Source organism: Stenella coeruleoalba, assembly GCF_951394435.1.
Source record: "Stenella coeruleoalba genome assembly, chromosome: 13".
In the NCBI taxonomy this organism is placed as follows: Eukaryota; Metazoa; Chordata; class Mammalia; order Artiodactyla; family Delphinidae; genus Stenella; species Stenella coeruleoalba.
Genome location: NC_137159.1, coordinates 30400383 through 30418503, shown reverse-complemented (window position 1 = coordinate 30418503; position 18121 = coordinate 30400383). Strand labels below are relative to the sequence as shown.

Genomic DNA, 18121 nt, shown 5'->3' with positions numbered 1-18121 from the left:
AATGCAACCAAAAATAAATAAAATTTTTTTAAAAACAGAAGAAGAGGAGAAAATCTAAGGCAAGAAGCTTTAGCTAACCACTGCATTGGGACAGCAGAGTGGGGAAGAAAAGCAAAATATAAAGATGAAATCTCTTCCAGAGTTTGATGGGGAAAAAATGTGTGTCAATGGACCAGACCTACCTCCACCGTTCCCTTCCACCCCCGCCCCCTGCCCTGCACCCTCTCCCTGCAGGAAACTCTTCTTAATTGATTGAGAGGGACTGAGCCAATATGGACCACCTGGATGAGTGTGGGGCAGGACCACAGAAAGCAGGCGCTGAGGTCAGGCCATAAGCAGACAGCCTGTGCAAAAGGAAAGCCATTGAGAGACCTGGGCAATGCAGGTCTCCTGAAACCCCCCAAACACATGCCCAGGAAAATGAATTGATATTTACAATATGCTGCGTCCAGAGGCATGAATACCAGATTTCAACTGTTCCCATCAAGGAAGACCTTTCTGACACCTGTAGCAAGCTACAATTTGGGAGTGGGGCAGGTAGAATGAAGAAGAGAGAAAGGAAGGGAACAAGATAAAAGCCAAGCCCCCCCCCCCCCCGCAACATCTCATATTGAGGAAGGGGAGAAACTCAAATCTGATGGGCATTTTCCCTTTTGTGATTTTTTGACTCGATGTTTTGATTATATTAATGTGACTAGAAAAGCTATAACACCTGCCTGAGGTTCGATCCAGGGTGAAAAAGAACAAGAAACGAAAGCAAGTTTGAAGGGCAATCATAAAGTTACTGTCTAACTAGTCCCGCTCATTCAGTAAACCACTTACTGAAGGCTAGTTAACCGTTAGAAGTCCCCAGAGCTCTAGAGACCACAGACCCAACATGGGGCAAGAATCATAGCTTCTTTCATCCACCTGTGCCCCCAGGCTTTCTTCTCAGGCTCATCCAAAACTTGGCCTACAAGGACCTACTCTATAGTGCAGGTAACTATATTCAGTATCTTGTAACAACCTATATTGAAAAGAACCTGAAAAATATCTATATATGTATAACTGAATCACCTTGCTGTACACCTGAAACTAACACAACATTGTGAATCAATAAAAAAAGAATATATGACAACTGTAAAAAAAAATAAAATACATATGGTTTTGATGTGATTCACCATGCTAAATATACTGATTATATAAATTAGTGTTGACTATTTTCTTTCCCATAAAAAAGTCTATATTATTACTTCTAATGGAACCCTAGTATTCTATTGTATTATATAGCTATGACAATTTATGTAACCAATTCTTTATTAGTAAACAATTAGGATGCTTTCAGTTCCTCATCACTATAAACAACCTCACAATGAATATCTTTCAGCAATATCTCTGTGTTGTATCCATGATTATTTCCTTAGGATAAATTCCTATAAGCATAATTGCTGGACTAAAACATGTATTTTTTTAAAAAAAAATAGATTTTGTGATAAGTTTGGACAATTATGCTCTAGAAAGGTTTGTATATAATAGAACAAATCATTTCTCCTGGACCCTCATCAACAGTGGGAGTGAGTAATTCTTTTCTTCTTTTGTACCCATATTATAGCCAATTTTTATATTGCATTTTCTTGATAGCTAGTGAGATTACTGAAGACTTCACATGTTTTCTCTGACGTGTGTTATTGTCCTTTGTGGATGGAGTTTATTATTATGATTGTCTTCATTTGTAAGCATGCTTGAAATATTAAGCATATTAAACCATTGTCATGTGCTAAGAAAACACACAACAATCCACCCAAAGGGAACTGAGCCTATAGACTAGGCTCATAAAGCAAATAAAGAGTTCCGGAATGCAGCAACTGACATTGCTAAAATACAAAACAGATAAAATTCTTAGAAAGTACATGCAATAAGCTCTACTAAGCAGCTGGCCACAGACCTAGAACATTTGACAACTTTACTGGTGATTTCAATGGGACTCCAGATGTTTCCAAACTTGAACTCTCATCTTAGGCTTCGTATTTTGCTTTTCCAGTTTCACTAATGACAAAAACATGATTCAAATCCCTGAAGTATTCATTATAGTCAAGAGCATATCCTACAACAAGCTTGTCTGGAATTTCAAATCCAACAAAGTCAGCCTATATCCAACACTTCGAGGGGTCCTTTTCACCAGCAAGTTTGCAACCTTGACCATCTTTGGATTACGCTGCTTGACCAAGGAAAGCAAGGTTTGCATGGTTTTGCCAGTGTCAATTATATCTTCAACAATCAAGACATCTTTTCCAGTGAAAGTTAAGAGATCATCTCCACCAATTACTTTTATGTCGCCTGTTGGCTGGTCATTGCAGTAGCTTTTCAGTCTGATAAAGTCTACAGTCATAGGAATGGATCTATCACTATTTCTGTTCAGGGCTTTGATGTAATCCAGCAGGTCAACAAAGAATTTATAGCCCCCCTTGAGCACACAGAGGGCCACGATGTGATGTCCTCCCATTTCCTTCATCACATCTCAAGCAAGCCGTTCAGTCCTGTCCATAATTAGTCCATGAGGAATAAACACCTTTTCCAAATCCTCAGCATAATGATTAGGTATACAAAATGAATCTAGGTCATAACCTGGTTCATTATCACTAACCTCAAATCCAAATAGTTCCTCTCATCTAACAGTAGGGGAAAAAAATCACCAAAAAAAGCTAAGTGATTCCTTAAAAGCCCAAACTTCTAGAAGTCTGAGATTGTTATAATCAACCCATGAGGTGCCTTCATAGAGATGCTCTAAGGCTGTTTGTGTAGGACCACGTATTGGTCATCTTGGTATGTCCAGTCCCAAGACACTGGGGCTGCGGGTCGCCACAACGGAGCTGGCTGGCGTGCTGGAGTGCAGGCTGATTGTTGAATGAAAATGTCTGGCAGCATTGGTCCAGAGTTAAGAGTCTTGAACCAGAAATGGAAAAGAGATGTGAGCCACCTTGTGGCCAAAAAACAAACCTCAAGACTCTGTAGCCTAAGTGCCCTAGGGTTGCAAGTGTGTGCACGGGGCCTTGAGTGGCCTACCGCCTGTCGGTCACACACATGGAACACAGAACACGTGCCCAGAAAATCAAAAACACGCCCAGAACTTCTCACCAGAGTGAATCAGATGCCACCGCTGCGTGACTGAGACAGTAATGCACAGTCTCAGAGATATCGGAGGTTCTCCAAGGGACATCTCCGGAGTCTTCTCTGATGGCCAACCTTCCCTGATCCTGCCCCATTTTCCAAGTCTTCCCATTGAGTCTGAGAGCAAGGGGTTCCCTTCCCAATAAATTCTTTTTATGCTTAAACTATGCCGACATGAGCTTGTAATTCCAATCAAGAACCCTGAGTGACAGATCCACCAAGATAGCTCCTTTCCTATTGACTGACACCGTTTTCCCGAAGTGTGTTGCATGGGACACTAGTCCAGAAATATGCTCTGCCCAAAAAGGGTTCCAAGATTAAATAAGTTTGGTAAGTATTCCATGCTGTGTGCCTTCTTAGAGATTCATGGTAACTGTGAGCATATTAAAGATTCTGAGACATCTTATGCTAAGAAAAGCTGTTTAGGGAATTCCCTGGTGGTCCAGTGGGTAGGACTCCGTGCTTTCACTGCCGACGGCCTGAGTTTGATCCCTGGTCGGAGAACTAGTATCCCACAAGCCGTGCAGCACAAAAAAATAGAAAAGCTGTTTAACATTGTTTATATCAGAGGTTTCCGTTACTGCTTTTCTTTTATGCTTACATGATGGATGACACTTCTCACTCTGAGAAACCCTGGCCTAAAGCCATGAAAGGAAGATTCAGAGAGACTGCAGTTTCCTCAGATTTCCAAGTTCTAGTTTGCTCTGAAGTCTTGCCACCTTCCCGGTTTAATCTCACAAAGACTCATCAGCCCCTTCACAGGTGTCCATGCTAAGCAGAGAATTTCAGCACCATTCTGTTGAATAATCTGTACCTTCCGCATTAATTTCAGATGTTTCCTTTGTTTGACATTTATAAAGTGTTTTATTCTGGCGTCTGTTAAGAGTCTATTTTGTTTCAGTCATCTTTGAATTCTGCCAGTATTACCAAACTAATAACTGCTTTACAAAATATCTTAAAATATGACAGGTCCCCTTTTTTAACCTTTTTATTAATTAAAATTTTCTTAGCCATCCTTAATTTGTTCTTTCAAATTAACTTTTGGCAAGTTATAAAAACAGAGTCCTATTAAGAGTGTAAGTAAAAAAAAAAAAAGTGTAGACTTCCATGGTGGCACAGTGGTTAAGAATCCGCCTGCCAGTGCAGGGGACACAGGTTTGATCTCTGGTCGGGGAAGATCCTGCATGCTGTGGGACAGCTAAACCCGTGAGCCACCACTACTGAGGCTACGTGCCACAGCTACTGAAGCCCGTGTGCATAGAGCCCGTGTTCCACAACAAGAGAAACCACCGCAATGAGAAGCCTGCGCACCGCAACGAAGAGTAGCCCCCGCTCGCCACAACTAGAGAAAGCCCGCGTGCAGCAACAAGGACTCAATGCAGCCAAAAATAAATAAATAAATAAAAGAGTGTAAGTAAAGCTCAATTTTAGTAAACTCAGTAATTTTAGTAAAGCTGTAAAATAATTGGGGAAGATTTGGTGTCCTTAAAAATAGTCTACAGGGCTTCCCTGGTGGCGCAGTGGTCGAGAGTCCGCCTGCCGATGCAGGGGACGCGGATTCGTGCCCCGGTTCGGGAAGATCCCACATGCCGCGGAGCGGCTGGGCCCGTGAGCCATGGCCGCTGAGCCTGCGCGTCCGGAGCCTGTGCTCCGCAATGGGAGAGGCCACAACAGTGAGAGGCTCACGTACCGCAAAAAAAAAAAAAATAGTCTTCACACCTAGATGCACATGAAGTTTCTCTATTTCCTTTATATCTGTCAGTCAACATTTTTCAGTTTTAATGTAAGTCCCAACATTTTTTAAAGAGAAGACAAAGTTATTATTTGCATATGACATTTTTTTTTACCTATGAAATATGAAAGAAGCATCTGGAAGATTTATCTACATTGACAAGAGAGTTCAATAATCATATGGACAAAAATAATCCACATGAGTAACTTTCCTTTATATTAAAAATATGGATATACAGAGAAATTGAGAGGATTCCAGATATATCTAGGAACGGAATTAAGAGGACTGGATAATGGGTTTGGTATAGAGTGTGGCAGGATTAATAAAATTTTTCAGAATGTTGTGTGGCTTCCTTTTGCCCTACCATCATTCTCCAGTAGAATCATGTTGGGTTATATAATCTCATTCAATTTTAGAGTCCAGATTGTTGCCAGATACCATTTTTCAAAGTTCTTGGCATTCCTTGTCTCAGCGCTGCTGGTGTGACTTTGGGCTACTTTTATTCATTTTGTTCTTTTCATTTCGGTTGGGTGGAAGTGGGTTTGGTTAGCTAGTCAGCTCCTAGAAAACCGTCTGTAAGGTTCTCTGTGACCATTTATCTCTCACTCTTTTATGGTTGTTTGATGAAGTAGGAGGAAAAGATCATTTGCTGGAACTAAGAAAGAGTATCTGCTTGGAACTGCATACGGGGAACTGAAAGGCAGACCGAGTATTTACAATAGCATAGAGGGGAATGAAAGAGGAAATTCATCAAAGACAAGGAAATGAACAGGCAGCCCTGAGACCACATACTGTAGTAGCCCTAGGATCCAAAGTGATCCTGTAAATTTCATATGCTCTCAGACCCTTTGAATAAGGAATTTAGCATGCATGGAGGTAGGCAAGGAAATACCAAAGGCTCTTTTCTGGACCAACTTAAAACCTTGCAAGTTATGCACTCGGAAAAAAAATATATATATATCAGTGTAAATATTGTTATCAGGGCATCAAACTATTGAGCGACAACCAATCAGAATTATGGACTTTTAAGGGTTAAAGGCTACACTTCACAGTACATAACAATCTCTGAAGTCCAGGCGTCTTCAAAGACTCCTTTGTTATATGAAAACAGAGCAGGATTATGCACTTTCAACAAGTCTTCCCACTGGCAGGAGAATAAAACTAACGCTCTTTGTGAATATTCTCAATATACCTCTTTATCAGAACTCACTTTCAATAGGTCTGCTTTCCTCTAGTTTTACGGGAGGGAATATTTTCTCCTTAAGTTTACAAGATCTTTTTTATGAGCACCATGCTCAAGGTTAAACCTATTCTCAAGGTTAAGTTCACTAGTCCAGGAGAAAAAGAAAGTGCTGAGAAACCTCAGTATGGGGGAAAAGAAAGGTAGAAGAGAATTTCAAGTAAATGGAATATGCAGGGATGTGCTCATAGATGTTTAACAGCTGGTCCTCTGGGTCTAGAGGGAAACCCTCTTTTGTAATATTTGCTAATTACCGTTGTGTAAACATCCCTACATTAGCCAATTTCAAGTTACCATCATGATGTCACTGAATGCAGAGTTGGGAAGATATGCACACGATAGGCTCTTGAGAGCCAATAAGGTCCAAATGCCAGCACATCACTAAGGGACAAGTAGTATTTTCCAACTATGGTCCCAATCTATCCAATTATGTGGTTTTTTCCAAGCTTGCTCTCCAGGAAGGAGAGGAGGAGATTCCGATGTAGGTTTGGGACAGAATGTCAGGGATACTGTCAAATGCCATCAGGGAGACTCAGAATGGGGAAAAGATGCAAAGACTCAGTATAAAATGGTAGAAATGAGTCCCTGTTCCTCTTGGAGATCCTCTATTCCAAGAACTTATTTGTCCATTTATACCAATTTCCACCAAGAAAGTGCTATTGCTTGTTGTAAGTTCTCTCTGTAAATTCCAGAACGAACCATTCCTCTTCCCTGGCCACAGGAGACCTGGCTGCCTCCACAACCATAACTGCCTGATGTGGGCAGGGTTCCCTTTTCTTGGTGTGACATATGGTCCCCTTCTCAGGAGACAGTGACTGACAGGGAAACCCCCTGGTTCCTGGGTACTTTCCCAGGGACAAGAACCACAGGGACCACAAAGGCCCCCTGTTTGGCCACCAGAGAGATGGGTGGGGGAACAGCTACATGCTACAAGGAATAAAAATCCTTACCATGGGTGTGGCAACTCCAGGGGCCTGGGGACATTTGCCAGGTATATGGGAAGAAATAAGCTGCATCATGGGATTTTAAAACATAAATCTGGGGGCTTCCCTGGTGGCGCAGTGGTTGAAAGTCCGCCTGCCGATGCAGGGGACACGGGTTCGTGCCCTGGTCCGGGAGGATCCCACATGCCGCGGAGCGGCTGGGCCCATGAGCCAGGGCCGCTGAGCCTGCGCGTCCGGAGCCTGTGCTCCGCAGCGGGAGAGGCCACAACAGTGAGAGGCCCGCGTACCGCAAAAAAAACAACAAAAAAAACCATAAATCTGACCAAGTCCCTTGCTTCAAAGGGATTCTTCCTTGATTCTCATTACCCTTAAAAGAAAATAAAAAATCTTAATCATCTTTAACAAAACCCTTCAAGATCTGGCACCTGTCTGTCTCTGCATTCTCATCTCTCACCATTCATTCCCCCGGCCCTCTTTATGTTTGGAAATATGTCAAACCTGTTTCTTCCTCCGGCCTTTTGCACTTGCAATTGTATATATGTATACATATGTATGTATATATATTTTCTCCTTGCTGAACCATTTGAAATTAAATTGCAGCTTTCTAGTATTATTTAATATTTCGGCATTTATATCCTAAAAACAAGGACATTCTCTCCATAATCATAATATCATTGCCACACCCAAGGAATTTAACATGGCTGCAATATCTAAGCTGTACATAAATGTCCTCTTTAAAAAAAAGTCCCTTGTAGCTGGGGGGTTTCCCGACTCTAAGATCCAATTAAGGTTGGTACATTGTGTTTGACTGTCATGGCTCTGTAGTTTCCTGTAACCTACAACAGCCTCACCACCTCCACAGTCACTCACACACACCTCTTTTTATCTTTCATGCCATTGACATTGTAGGAAGTCCAGGCCAGTTGCTTATAGAATGCCCCCAATTCTGGGTGTGTCAGATTGTTTCCTCATGATTAGATTCAAGTTATAGTTTTCTTTTTTTTAAAAAAACTGTGAGTGCAACTTGACAGCCCCTCATGGGCAGGGCGTTGAGTGGTGACTGAGCCAGGAACCCAGCATGTGTACACCAGTCATGGCCCAGCCTGGCCTCCAGGTGTCCCCTGGGCTCCACAGCCCTGAAGCTGCTCACATCCTGAACCCTCCCGGCTGGAACCAAAGAATTTTCTGGGCCAATAAGTGTTCCAGAGTTCCTGGGGCCAAGTGTTTATTGTCTTCTGACAGTGATACCTGAGCCCTGGGGCAAACATGTCTTGATGGAGGACATAGAAACTAGGAAGCAACTCTATCCAGAAGCCCATGTTCTGGGAACCCCTCACCAAGACCAAGAAGATGCCCCATTATTAAGCAGAGAGATGGTTTCTTGCCAGTGTTGTCCCTGGGTGTATCCTTAAGGTCTCCATTGTGGGACCATGAACCAGACCTATCACATATCTGTGATACCAACCACACCTAGCTGGTTGCAGAGGACGATGCCTTTACTGTGTGACCCTGGGAACAGGGGCTGGGCCCAAATCCACTGAGATGGACCGGGATCTTCTAATGGTGCCTTTAGCCATTCAGGAATTTTGCTTGGCCCAGTTCAAAACTAAAGTGGTTGAATGAAGTCTTCTACTGCTGGCCAAGACAGGGTAACAAAGATAATGTTTACTCTCCCGCCTGGTGGAGGGGGGGAGAGGGGCGGAGAACATTCAGGAAACAATGGTCTTTAAAACACTGGACATCAGGCAATGAAGGATGTGATCTGTGAGATGAAGGAAACAAGTGAAGTGAGCCCTAAGATTGCCCCAGTTTACTCTCTTGAGAGTTTCCACAGCACAGGGAGGAAGAACAGGCAGAGCCAGGCAGACTCCCTGGGTTGAAGAGACAGAGCTGAGAGTCCGGGGAGACTGAGGCAGCCAGAGTACATAGGACAGAGCACCCAAGAGAAGAGAGCTGCTCAGATACTGAGACCTGAAGAGGGCCCCCTGCAGCTTCCAGAAGAGGACTAATCATGCATGTGTGTGAGAGAAGCACACGAGGCCAGGGAGAGGACCACGCAAGAGAATTAGAAAGAGTAGTGTGGGCGTTCACACAAAGCCTGGAATACTGCCTGTTTCCATCAGCCAGATGGAAAAACTGTAATTCACGGGGCCCGGGGTAGAGTCCTCAGGAAGGCCTTGTCTCAGCTGTAGAGGATTCCTAGCCCTAGACTGGGCACTTCTCTGGACCTGCCTCACAATCCGTAAGAGCTAAATCTGAAAGGACCTGTTACCCAGTAACCTCACTGCACCCCCAGAATAAAGTAAAGAAGATTCACAAATATGCAAAACTATCCAGTGTCCGAAAAGGAAAAATTCATAATGTCCGGAATCTAATCAAAAATTACCAGGGGGCTTCCCTGGTGGCGCAGCGGTTGAGAGTCCGCCTGCCGAAGCAGGGGACGCGGGTTCGTGCCCCAGTACGGGAGGATCCCACGTGCCGCGGAGCGGCTGGGCCCGTGGGCCATGGCCGCTGAGCCTGCGCGTCCGGAGCCTGGGCTCCGCGGCAGGAGAGGCCGCGACGGCGAGAGGCCCGCGTACCGCAAAAAAAAACACAAAATTACCAGGTGTGCAGAGAGGAAGAAAAACCAGACCCATAATGAGAATAACCAGCCCCCTGAAATCAACCCAGAGTTGATATAGCCCTTAGAATTAGCAGAGAAAGACATTAAAACAGACATATAACTGTATTCCATATGTTTAAAAAATGAAGTAGAATTACCTGGTGGTCCAGTGGTTAGGACACTGCGCTTCCACTGCAGGGGGCACACCCAGGTTACATCCCTGGTCAGGGAACTAAGATCCCACAAGCCACATAGCATGGCCAAAAGAAAAAAGAAAAAAAGAAGTAGAGGCATGGAAGTTTTTAAAGAAGACCCAAATCAAACTTCTAGAGATGAAAATGCTAATGTCTAAGATCTAAAAAAAAAAAAAAAAAAAAGACATGGGATGGGATTAACAAAAGATGGGACACTGCAGAAGAAAAGATTAGTAAACCTGAAGGCATAGCAACGGAATCGCAAATGAAGTACAGAGAGAAAAAAGACTTTAAGAAATGAAAAGGGCATCAGTAGCTATCGGACTTTAAGCAGCCAATTGGATTTCCTGAGGAGAGAAGGGACAGAAAATTTCCTGAAGGAAAATAGCTGAGACCTTTCCAAACTTAAAGAAAATTATAACCTGCAGATCCAAGTTCAACAAACCCCAAGCAAAAGAAACATGAAGAAATCTACATGAAGAAAGGCACATCAGAGTCAAACTGCTCAAATTAACATGGTCAGTATTATCAAGGGTTTTAAATATATCTTAGCCAAGCTAGAAAGTGAAGATCCTTCCAAGATGCCTGTCAGGACAGCAGAGGAAGCCTTGGGGAGAAGTGAAAGAGATGATAGCATCGATGGAGACACACCAGCTAGGCGACCACCAGGCAGCAGTGGCAGGAAGTATTCCGTGTGGCCAGCCCGGCCCCTGGTGTGGCCAAGGCCCTCACCACTACTGCCACCACACGACAGTCTGACATGTGCCCTACCCCTACTTCCAGCCCTGTGCCCCAGGTGTACTTCGTCATGAAAGTCACCTTTCAGTCCTATGTACTGTTTAGGGTGTGTCCTCTTTTGCATCTAGAGCCTACCACAAATTATTACATGGCCTCATCTATCCAAAACAACCTCTCTAAGCTGGACCCGCTTAGCCCCCTTTAAATGGGTAAGGAAACTGGAGAAAAGAGTCACAGTGGTTTGCCCAGGATAACAGACAATATGTGACAGCGCAAGAGTTCAAACCCAGCCTGCGTCTGAAATCAACGATTTTCCTGGCAAAGACAGTTGGGGAAGCATAATACGGCTTCGACTATAAGCTCCATGAGGTCAAGGATCTTCACCTGTTTCGCTTTCTGTTGCATCTCAAGTGCTTAGAACAATATAAGCCATTCCAATAAATATGTTAAATGAATAACCAGCTCTGAAGTCAGACAACTTTTGTTCAGATCTTGGCTCCACTCTTTCCCAGCTTTATGCCCTCAGAGCAAATCATCCCAGCCGGACAGGGTTAATAATCAATACTACCTACCTGCACGACCTGTCAGGCTTCACTGTGGAGATTCATAAAAATGACTAGCAGTGTCTACCTCAGTAGACATTCAATAAATGTGTTAAAAATTAAAATAAGTAAATAAAGGAACCTAGTGAAGGCTCCCCGTTACCTATCCTGGCTTTTACTCTTGTGGCAGATGTTTTATCCTTTGCAGTTCTCTGCTTTCCTAAATTTAGAGGCTATTTTGAGTCCCATCTCTCCTGTGAGGCCACCAAAAGGGAGGCTGACAGTGGAGAAGGAAGGCCTGGGGAAGGGGTACAGACACCGTTGACAGCTCCTGCCTGTCTTATTTACCTACCACCCAAAGGAGGCAGTTTGGGAGAATGACTGAGGTCAAAGGGCAGGGAATGAGGCAGACAGTGTGTGCACACAGACATCCACATCCTTCATACACTGCTGAGGCCATCCAGGGCCACGGCCACCACAGACCAGCCGCCTGGTTAAGGAGGTGAAAGAGGGCCGGCCTCTGCTCTGGGGTACCAAGCACCTCAAAGGCCTCCCCTGATCCCTGTCACCCCTCGCTGCCAACAGCTCAGTGAAGGTGGGGATCTGGATTGGCACCCGGAAAGGAAGAGGCCAAAAGGGGGTTCCCATTCTTAACCAAAGGGAGTGTGTTAGTCTGAGTCCTCCGAGAAGTAAATGTCAATACAGAATGAAACATGCAATAAATGTATTAGGGGAAATGCCTGTGGGGGAATCTGGAAGGGCTAGAAGAGGCCAGGGAGCCGTCAGACCCCAGTGAAGTAGAGAAGAGAGGAGGTTGGGTGGAATCATCCCAGCGTGACCGTCATCCAAGGAGTTTTTGGCAAGGCCAATGGGGAGTACTGGAGCCAGTGACCCATCAAAGGAGTCTTACATCCCCCGGGCATCCCCTTGGTATCCTGCCTTAGTGTCCCCACTGCACTCTGCCTCTGACTGTGAGAACACTGTCAGAAGTGTGGCCTCAACACCCAGGAGGTGATGGATTTCAGAGCGCGGCAGCTGAGGACCTCCATCAATTACACTCCCTGGAGTTGGAGATCTGACAGGCGCATTTTCATGCTCGCCATGGGGCAGGTCTAGCAGAGTGGAGGTTAAGGACAAGAAAGGGGTAAAAGGGTTCTTGCAGAAACCTTCAAGGGCATGAAATTTCTCTGAAGGTTGCTATGAGCTTCTCACCAATCTGTGACTCAAATGTTTCTGCCGAATCAGGACACCTCCTCCTCTTTCTTGGAGGTCTCATTTGTTTCAGATTCATGCTGCAAACAAAATGAGAAAGAGAAAGAAGAAAGAAGATGATCGTTCCAGAAAGGACCTATGGGTCATCTCATCTAGCCCTCTGCCACTGGGGGCCCCTGCAGGCCGGGGCCAGCAGAGTATTGCTGTGGCTATGCTGGGGGCAGTATGGACCCAGATGTAGGGAGTATATATCCCCCAGGAGAGCACAAGCACTTGACTATAGAGCTCAGATCAGACGGTTCCCACCCACCCCCAACTGGGGCTCTACATTCTGGATGGGGAGAAGAATCAACCTCTCAAGGAAACCTACAAAAGACCCTTTGCTCCAAATTCAGCCCCAGCTGCTGCCGGGTCTTTCTCGAGTTCAGCAGCATCTCCCTGCTCACAATCTTCCCCTTTCTCAGCACCCCTTCCTTCCTCTTCCTCCACATCGCCAGATGAAGCCAGCAGGAGAATGGCAGCTGCTAAGATGCTTAAGCACAAGGGCCAGATCTTCCCCAGTGGACTTCCCCAGAGCTGCAGGGGAGCAGACAGCCGCCAAAGCAGAGAAGCGCCGAGAAAGAAAAGCTGTGTCCCAGGGCACCCCAGGGGAGGACCATGCCTTGGGAGTGCTTTGAGGAAGGAGTGGGGAGACCTGACCAGACTTCCCCTCCAGAGTGTGGTTCCCTCCTTGTCTGCTGAGCCCTGGACTGGCCTGTTCTGAAGGGTCCCCCAACCTAGTTCCCATCCCAAGATTAGAAAAACCAGCAGGATGATTTGCCTGGGGCTCCGCACTCTCTGAAAGGGCTGGGTGGGGTGCCCGCAGGACTAGGAGGTAAGGCACTCACTAGGGTACCCATTGCCAGCTGGGTCTGCTCCATCCAGCAGGCACAGCCCCCGCCCCCTGCCCCCCCAGTCAGCGGCACCAGGGCGATGCACATGTCGAATGTTGCATCTCCATTGAGCAGAACGTCCCCAGAGTCCCCAGGCCCCACTCACCGAGCACCTAGTCCTTCTTCCAATGAAACAAGATGGAGCAAGGGCAAAGGCCAGAGGCAAGGGCAGACAGGTGATGCTGTCTTCTGGAGCACTCTGACAGGACACAGTCACCTTGGGAGGCATTGAGGGCAGAGAGCAGAGAATGAGAGAGAAGAGATCCGACCACAACTCACCTGGGTTCTCCATGCTTCTCACTCACAGACCACCCCCTCAAACCTGTGCCCAGAAGCCAGGCCAGGAGACCACACCTGTAGGGAGGGGCTCCGGATTCACAGTCATTGCTAAGTCTCCATGTCCATCACCCTTGGAGAAGACCTAAATCCGTTTCTAAAACTTAAATCGGACCATGGCACTCCCCTGCTTAAAATTCTTCCATAACTTTCCATCCCTCATTGGGTAAAGTCTTCAAAAAGTAGACTCAAGAACCTGGCAGCTGAGGCCCACCTCTCAGCAGCCTCTGAACCCGGTGCTGTATTAGTGCTATTGTGGTGATGGACACTTTAATCAAAACCACGAATAAATGCTTACTTTATGATCCTCATGCTGCATTTGGAAAGGCAGGGAACACGTAGTGCATGTAGAAGGACATACAGCAGGTGTTGGTGCAGATGTCAGAAACACGGGACGGTGCTGGAGCTGCAATCTTGGTTTCCTCATGCTGTGTATCTTTGGGCAAGTTACCTAACCTCCCTGTGCCTCAGTTCCCTTCTATATAATGGGAGCTAAGATAGCATCTACCTCATAGGATTGTTCTGAGAGTTAATGAGTTAATACACGTTTTGAGGAAGGCTGGCACTCGGTAAGCAAGTGTTGGGTATTATTAAGTAACTGAGACACACAGACTTGACTTCCCAGGCTGTATTTGATTGCATCCAGCCCTAAACTTGTCCCTAAGCTGTGATCCACTGCCTCTGCTCACACAACTACAAACCCCATTTCCACCAGGTTTTCTTGTTTTTTGTTTTTGGTCATGTTCTGGAAAGGAAGCCTTTAGCTCTGCTTTTGTAGGACACAGACATCCACAAGCTTTATCTTTCCCCCTCCCTAATTCACACTCAGGCTCACATATTGGTGCATCCATCTCTTGTGTTTCTTTTACACGTCTGGTCATTAAACAAAGATCATGTCACTGTAGAGTTCACTTCTCATTAGTCAACAGGAAGAACATGGAATCCTGTTCCTGAGGGCCCTGCCACTGCTATTCCCTTTGTGTTATTACAATTACACGGATGCTCTCGCCTCCAGTGACCCGTAGATGGCACTATTACCTTTGGCTGGGCACAGCAGGACTGTGCTGCTTAGAGTAATATTTTTACTATGGGTGTGAATCTGGTCCTCCTTGCAGTTCTGTAGGACGGAGTGATAGATACGATGGAATCCTGGCTTCCAGGGATTTCCAGACCCCCTCAATAAATGTGGCCAGTAATACTAGTAATCCTATCCCTACCCCTTCCTCCCTAGGCCAGTAAATGGATAAAGACTTCAGTAAATGGATAAAGTTGCCAGATTCTTTGAACAGAGAGACAGGTGCTGGCTTCATGGAAGACAGACAGCTGCGGGCCTTATCCCCACGGAGCAGACACAGAGGATCAGTCGTGGTCTTTGGGATAGAGTGGAGGTGGCCTCTTTCCCACAAACTGTTGCATACACCAAGCCCTGACAAGTTAGGTCCTGAGAGTCTAGAAACACCAGGGTCCCCTGTTGTGAGGCAGCCCCAAAAAACAGGAGTCAGGCGGCAGTGGGACTGCACACATCCTTGCTCCACCAAAGTTGTTCTTACCAAGGTCATGGTGAAATGACCATTTTGTTTTTCTTATAGTCTGAATGTTTATGTCCCCCAAAATTCATATGTTGAAATCCTAACCCCAGTGTTATGGTATTAGCAGGTGGGGGCTTTGGGAGGTAATTGGATCACGAGGGTGGAGCCCTCATGAATGGGATTAGTGCCCTTATTAGAAGAAACATGAGAGATGACTTTCCTCTCCACCATGTGAGGGTACAAAGAAACAACAGTTGTCTGTAAACCAGGAAGAGAGCCTTTGCAGAACCCGACTGTGCTGGTACCCTGGTCTCAGCCTCCCAAACTTCAAAACTGTGAGAAATAAATGTTTGCTGTTTAAGCTGCCCAGTCTGTGGTTTTCTGTTATAGATGCCTGAAATAAGACACTTTCCAAATCCAATAGGCACTTTCCTCTCTTTGTCTTTTCTTACCTCTTTGCACCATTTCATCCAAACCACCCCCTTCAAACTCCCAGTGCCCTTGGATTTTGTGGTCCCACATGCTCCTGGTTTTTTCCTATTTCCCTGGCTGCTCCTACTCAGAAATCTTCCTGAGCTCCTTTTCTTCTACCTTTCCCCTAGTGTCGGTCTTCCTTGTAGGTCTAATCTTGATGCCCTTCCCTGCTCTCCACACAAATTCTCCCTGGGTAACCTTCCTTCCCTCCTCACTCCCCAATTCTCTCTCAACCTAAATCAGTCAGCCAGACTCCCCTTCACTTGCTTATCACACAGAGCCTTCAAAGGCAGTAAAACCTGAACCAGACCTCATCTGTCCACCACAGTTCCTATCCCCTCCCTGGCCCCCAAGTCTGCCCCTGTCTTTATGTCCCCAAGTCACCTAAACCAGAAACCTGAGTATCACCCTTGACTCCTAGGGCTCCTAGTTTCCTAGGGCTGCTGGGAAAAAGTACCACAAACTGGGTGGCTTAACTTAAAACAACAGAATCTTTTTCCCTCACAGTTCTGGAGCCCAGAAGTCTGAAATCAAGGTGTTGGCAGGGCCACTCCCTCCAAAGGCTATGGGGGAGGATCCTTCCTTACCTATTCCAGCATCTTGTGGCTACACGTGGTCCTCATCTCGTGGCAACATCACTTCAATCTCTGCCTCTGTCTTCTCATGGCCTTCTTCTCTGAGTCTCTGTGTGTTGTTTTCTCTTATAGAAAGACTCTCCTTGGGTTTAGGGCCCAACCTAAATCCAGTATGATCTTGTCTTGATCCTTGACTTAATTACATCTGCAAAGACCCTGTTTCCAACAAAGGTCACATGCTGAGGTTCTGGGTGGTCATGAATTTGGTGGGGACATTATTCAACTCACTAAAACTCCTCCACTTCCCTCGACAATCTAACAATTCTACCTGCTTCACACAATGGATCCACTCACTTCTCTTCATCCACACGGTCAGGCCACCACTTCCTGGATCATGGCACCTGGTCCAGGTCTCCAGGCCTCCAGCCCTGCCTTCTATCCACTCTCTACACAGCAGCCAGAACAGGTCAAATCCTTCAATACACACACACACACACACACACACACACACACACACACACACACACAGTCCCTGGGAGAAAGCGCAAGCTCCTTAGCCAGGACCCCACTCCCTCTGTAAACTGCTTTTGCCTTCCTCTCTGCCTTAGCCTATAACAACTAACTGTCCACCTGCTCTGTACGTCTCTTCCTCAGGCTCCAAGCTTAACTGGACCAAACACGCTCACGCTGCCCATGCCCAGGTCTCTGCACATGATGTTCCCTGTGGCTGAAACGCCTCTTAGCCTTCCAGACTAACCTCACTGCCCGCCTTCACCACCTCACTGGCTCCTCCAAGTCTCAGTTTGCATGCGAATTCCTCTCTTACATGTTCCTGATCCTAGTCACGGAAGATTCCCCTTGGGGCTCTCCCAGCTCCCCAAGCCACCCTCAGCACAGCCCTGGTCCTACTGTACCACGTGTGTTTCCTCAGGCACTGGGTCATGTTCACCACGCAGCTTCTGCCCCTGGCTCAGAACTGGATGCAACAACAAATGACACATTGTGAGTGCCCAGCCTATGTCAGGTGCTGTCCTCAGCATTTTACTTGCTTTAACTCATTTACTCTTCATAACAGCCCTGTGAAGTGGTTAGTATTATTCCCATTTTTAGATGTGGAAACAGGTGCAGAGAGAGGGGGTAACTTATTCAAAGTAACAAAGCTAGGGACTTCCCTGGTGGTCCAGTGGTTAAGACTTCGCCTTCCAATGCAGGGGGTGTGAGTTCTATCCCTGGCCGGTGACCTAAGATCCCACATGCCTCGGGGCCCAAAAACCAAAACATAAAACAGAAGCAATATTGTAACAAATTCAATAAAGACTTTAAAAATGGTCCACATCAGAGCTTCCCAGGGCAGTGGTTATGAATCCGCCTGCCAATGCAGGGGACACGGGTTCGAACCCTGGTCTGGAAAGATCTCACATGCTGCGGAGCAACTAAGCCCGTGCACCACGACTGATCCTGCGCTCTATAGCCCGTGAGCCACAACTACTGAAGCCCGCGCGCTTAGAGCCTGTGCTCCGCAACAAGAGAAGCCACCGCAAAGAGAAGCCCGTGCGCCACAAGGAAGAGTATCCCCCGCTCACCGCAACTAGAGAAAGCCTGAGTGCAGCAACGAAGACCCAATGCAGCCAAAAATAAATTTAAATAAAATAAATAAATTTTATTTATAATAAAATAATACATTTACTATTTAAAAAATAAATTATAAATATAAATAAATTATAAAATATTTTTTAAATTAAATAAATAATAAATTTAATATTTTTATTTATTTATTCTTTTAGGTCCACATCAAAAAATCTTTAAAAAAAAAGCTATTAAGTGACAAATCCAGTATTCCAACACAGGCAGTCTCGCTCCAGAGTCTACTCTTAATCATTATGCTATAGTCAAATATTTATGGAAATAATTAATTAGTGACTTC

At 45.7% G+C, this 18121-nt stretch overlaps 1 pseudogene across 1 annotated transcript; it reads right to left on the bottom strand.

The window, feature by feature from the left end:
- Window positions 1-1994: 1994 nt before the first annotated feature.
- LOC307196031 (hypoxanthine-guanine phosphoribosyltransferase-like) lies at window positions 1995-13331 on the bottom strand (annotated as a pseudogene). Its single transcript has 2 exons — window positions 13247-13331; window positions 1995-2604 (listed from the first exon to the last, which is right to left on the bottom strand). The product of its transcript is annotated as a hypoxanthine-guanine phosphoribosyltransferase-like (transcript).
- Between the last annotated feature and the right edge of the window lie 4790 nt (window positions 13332-18121).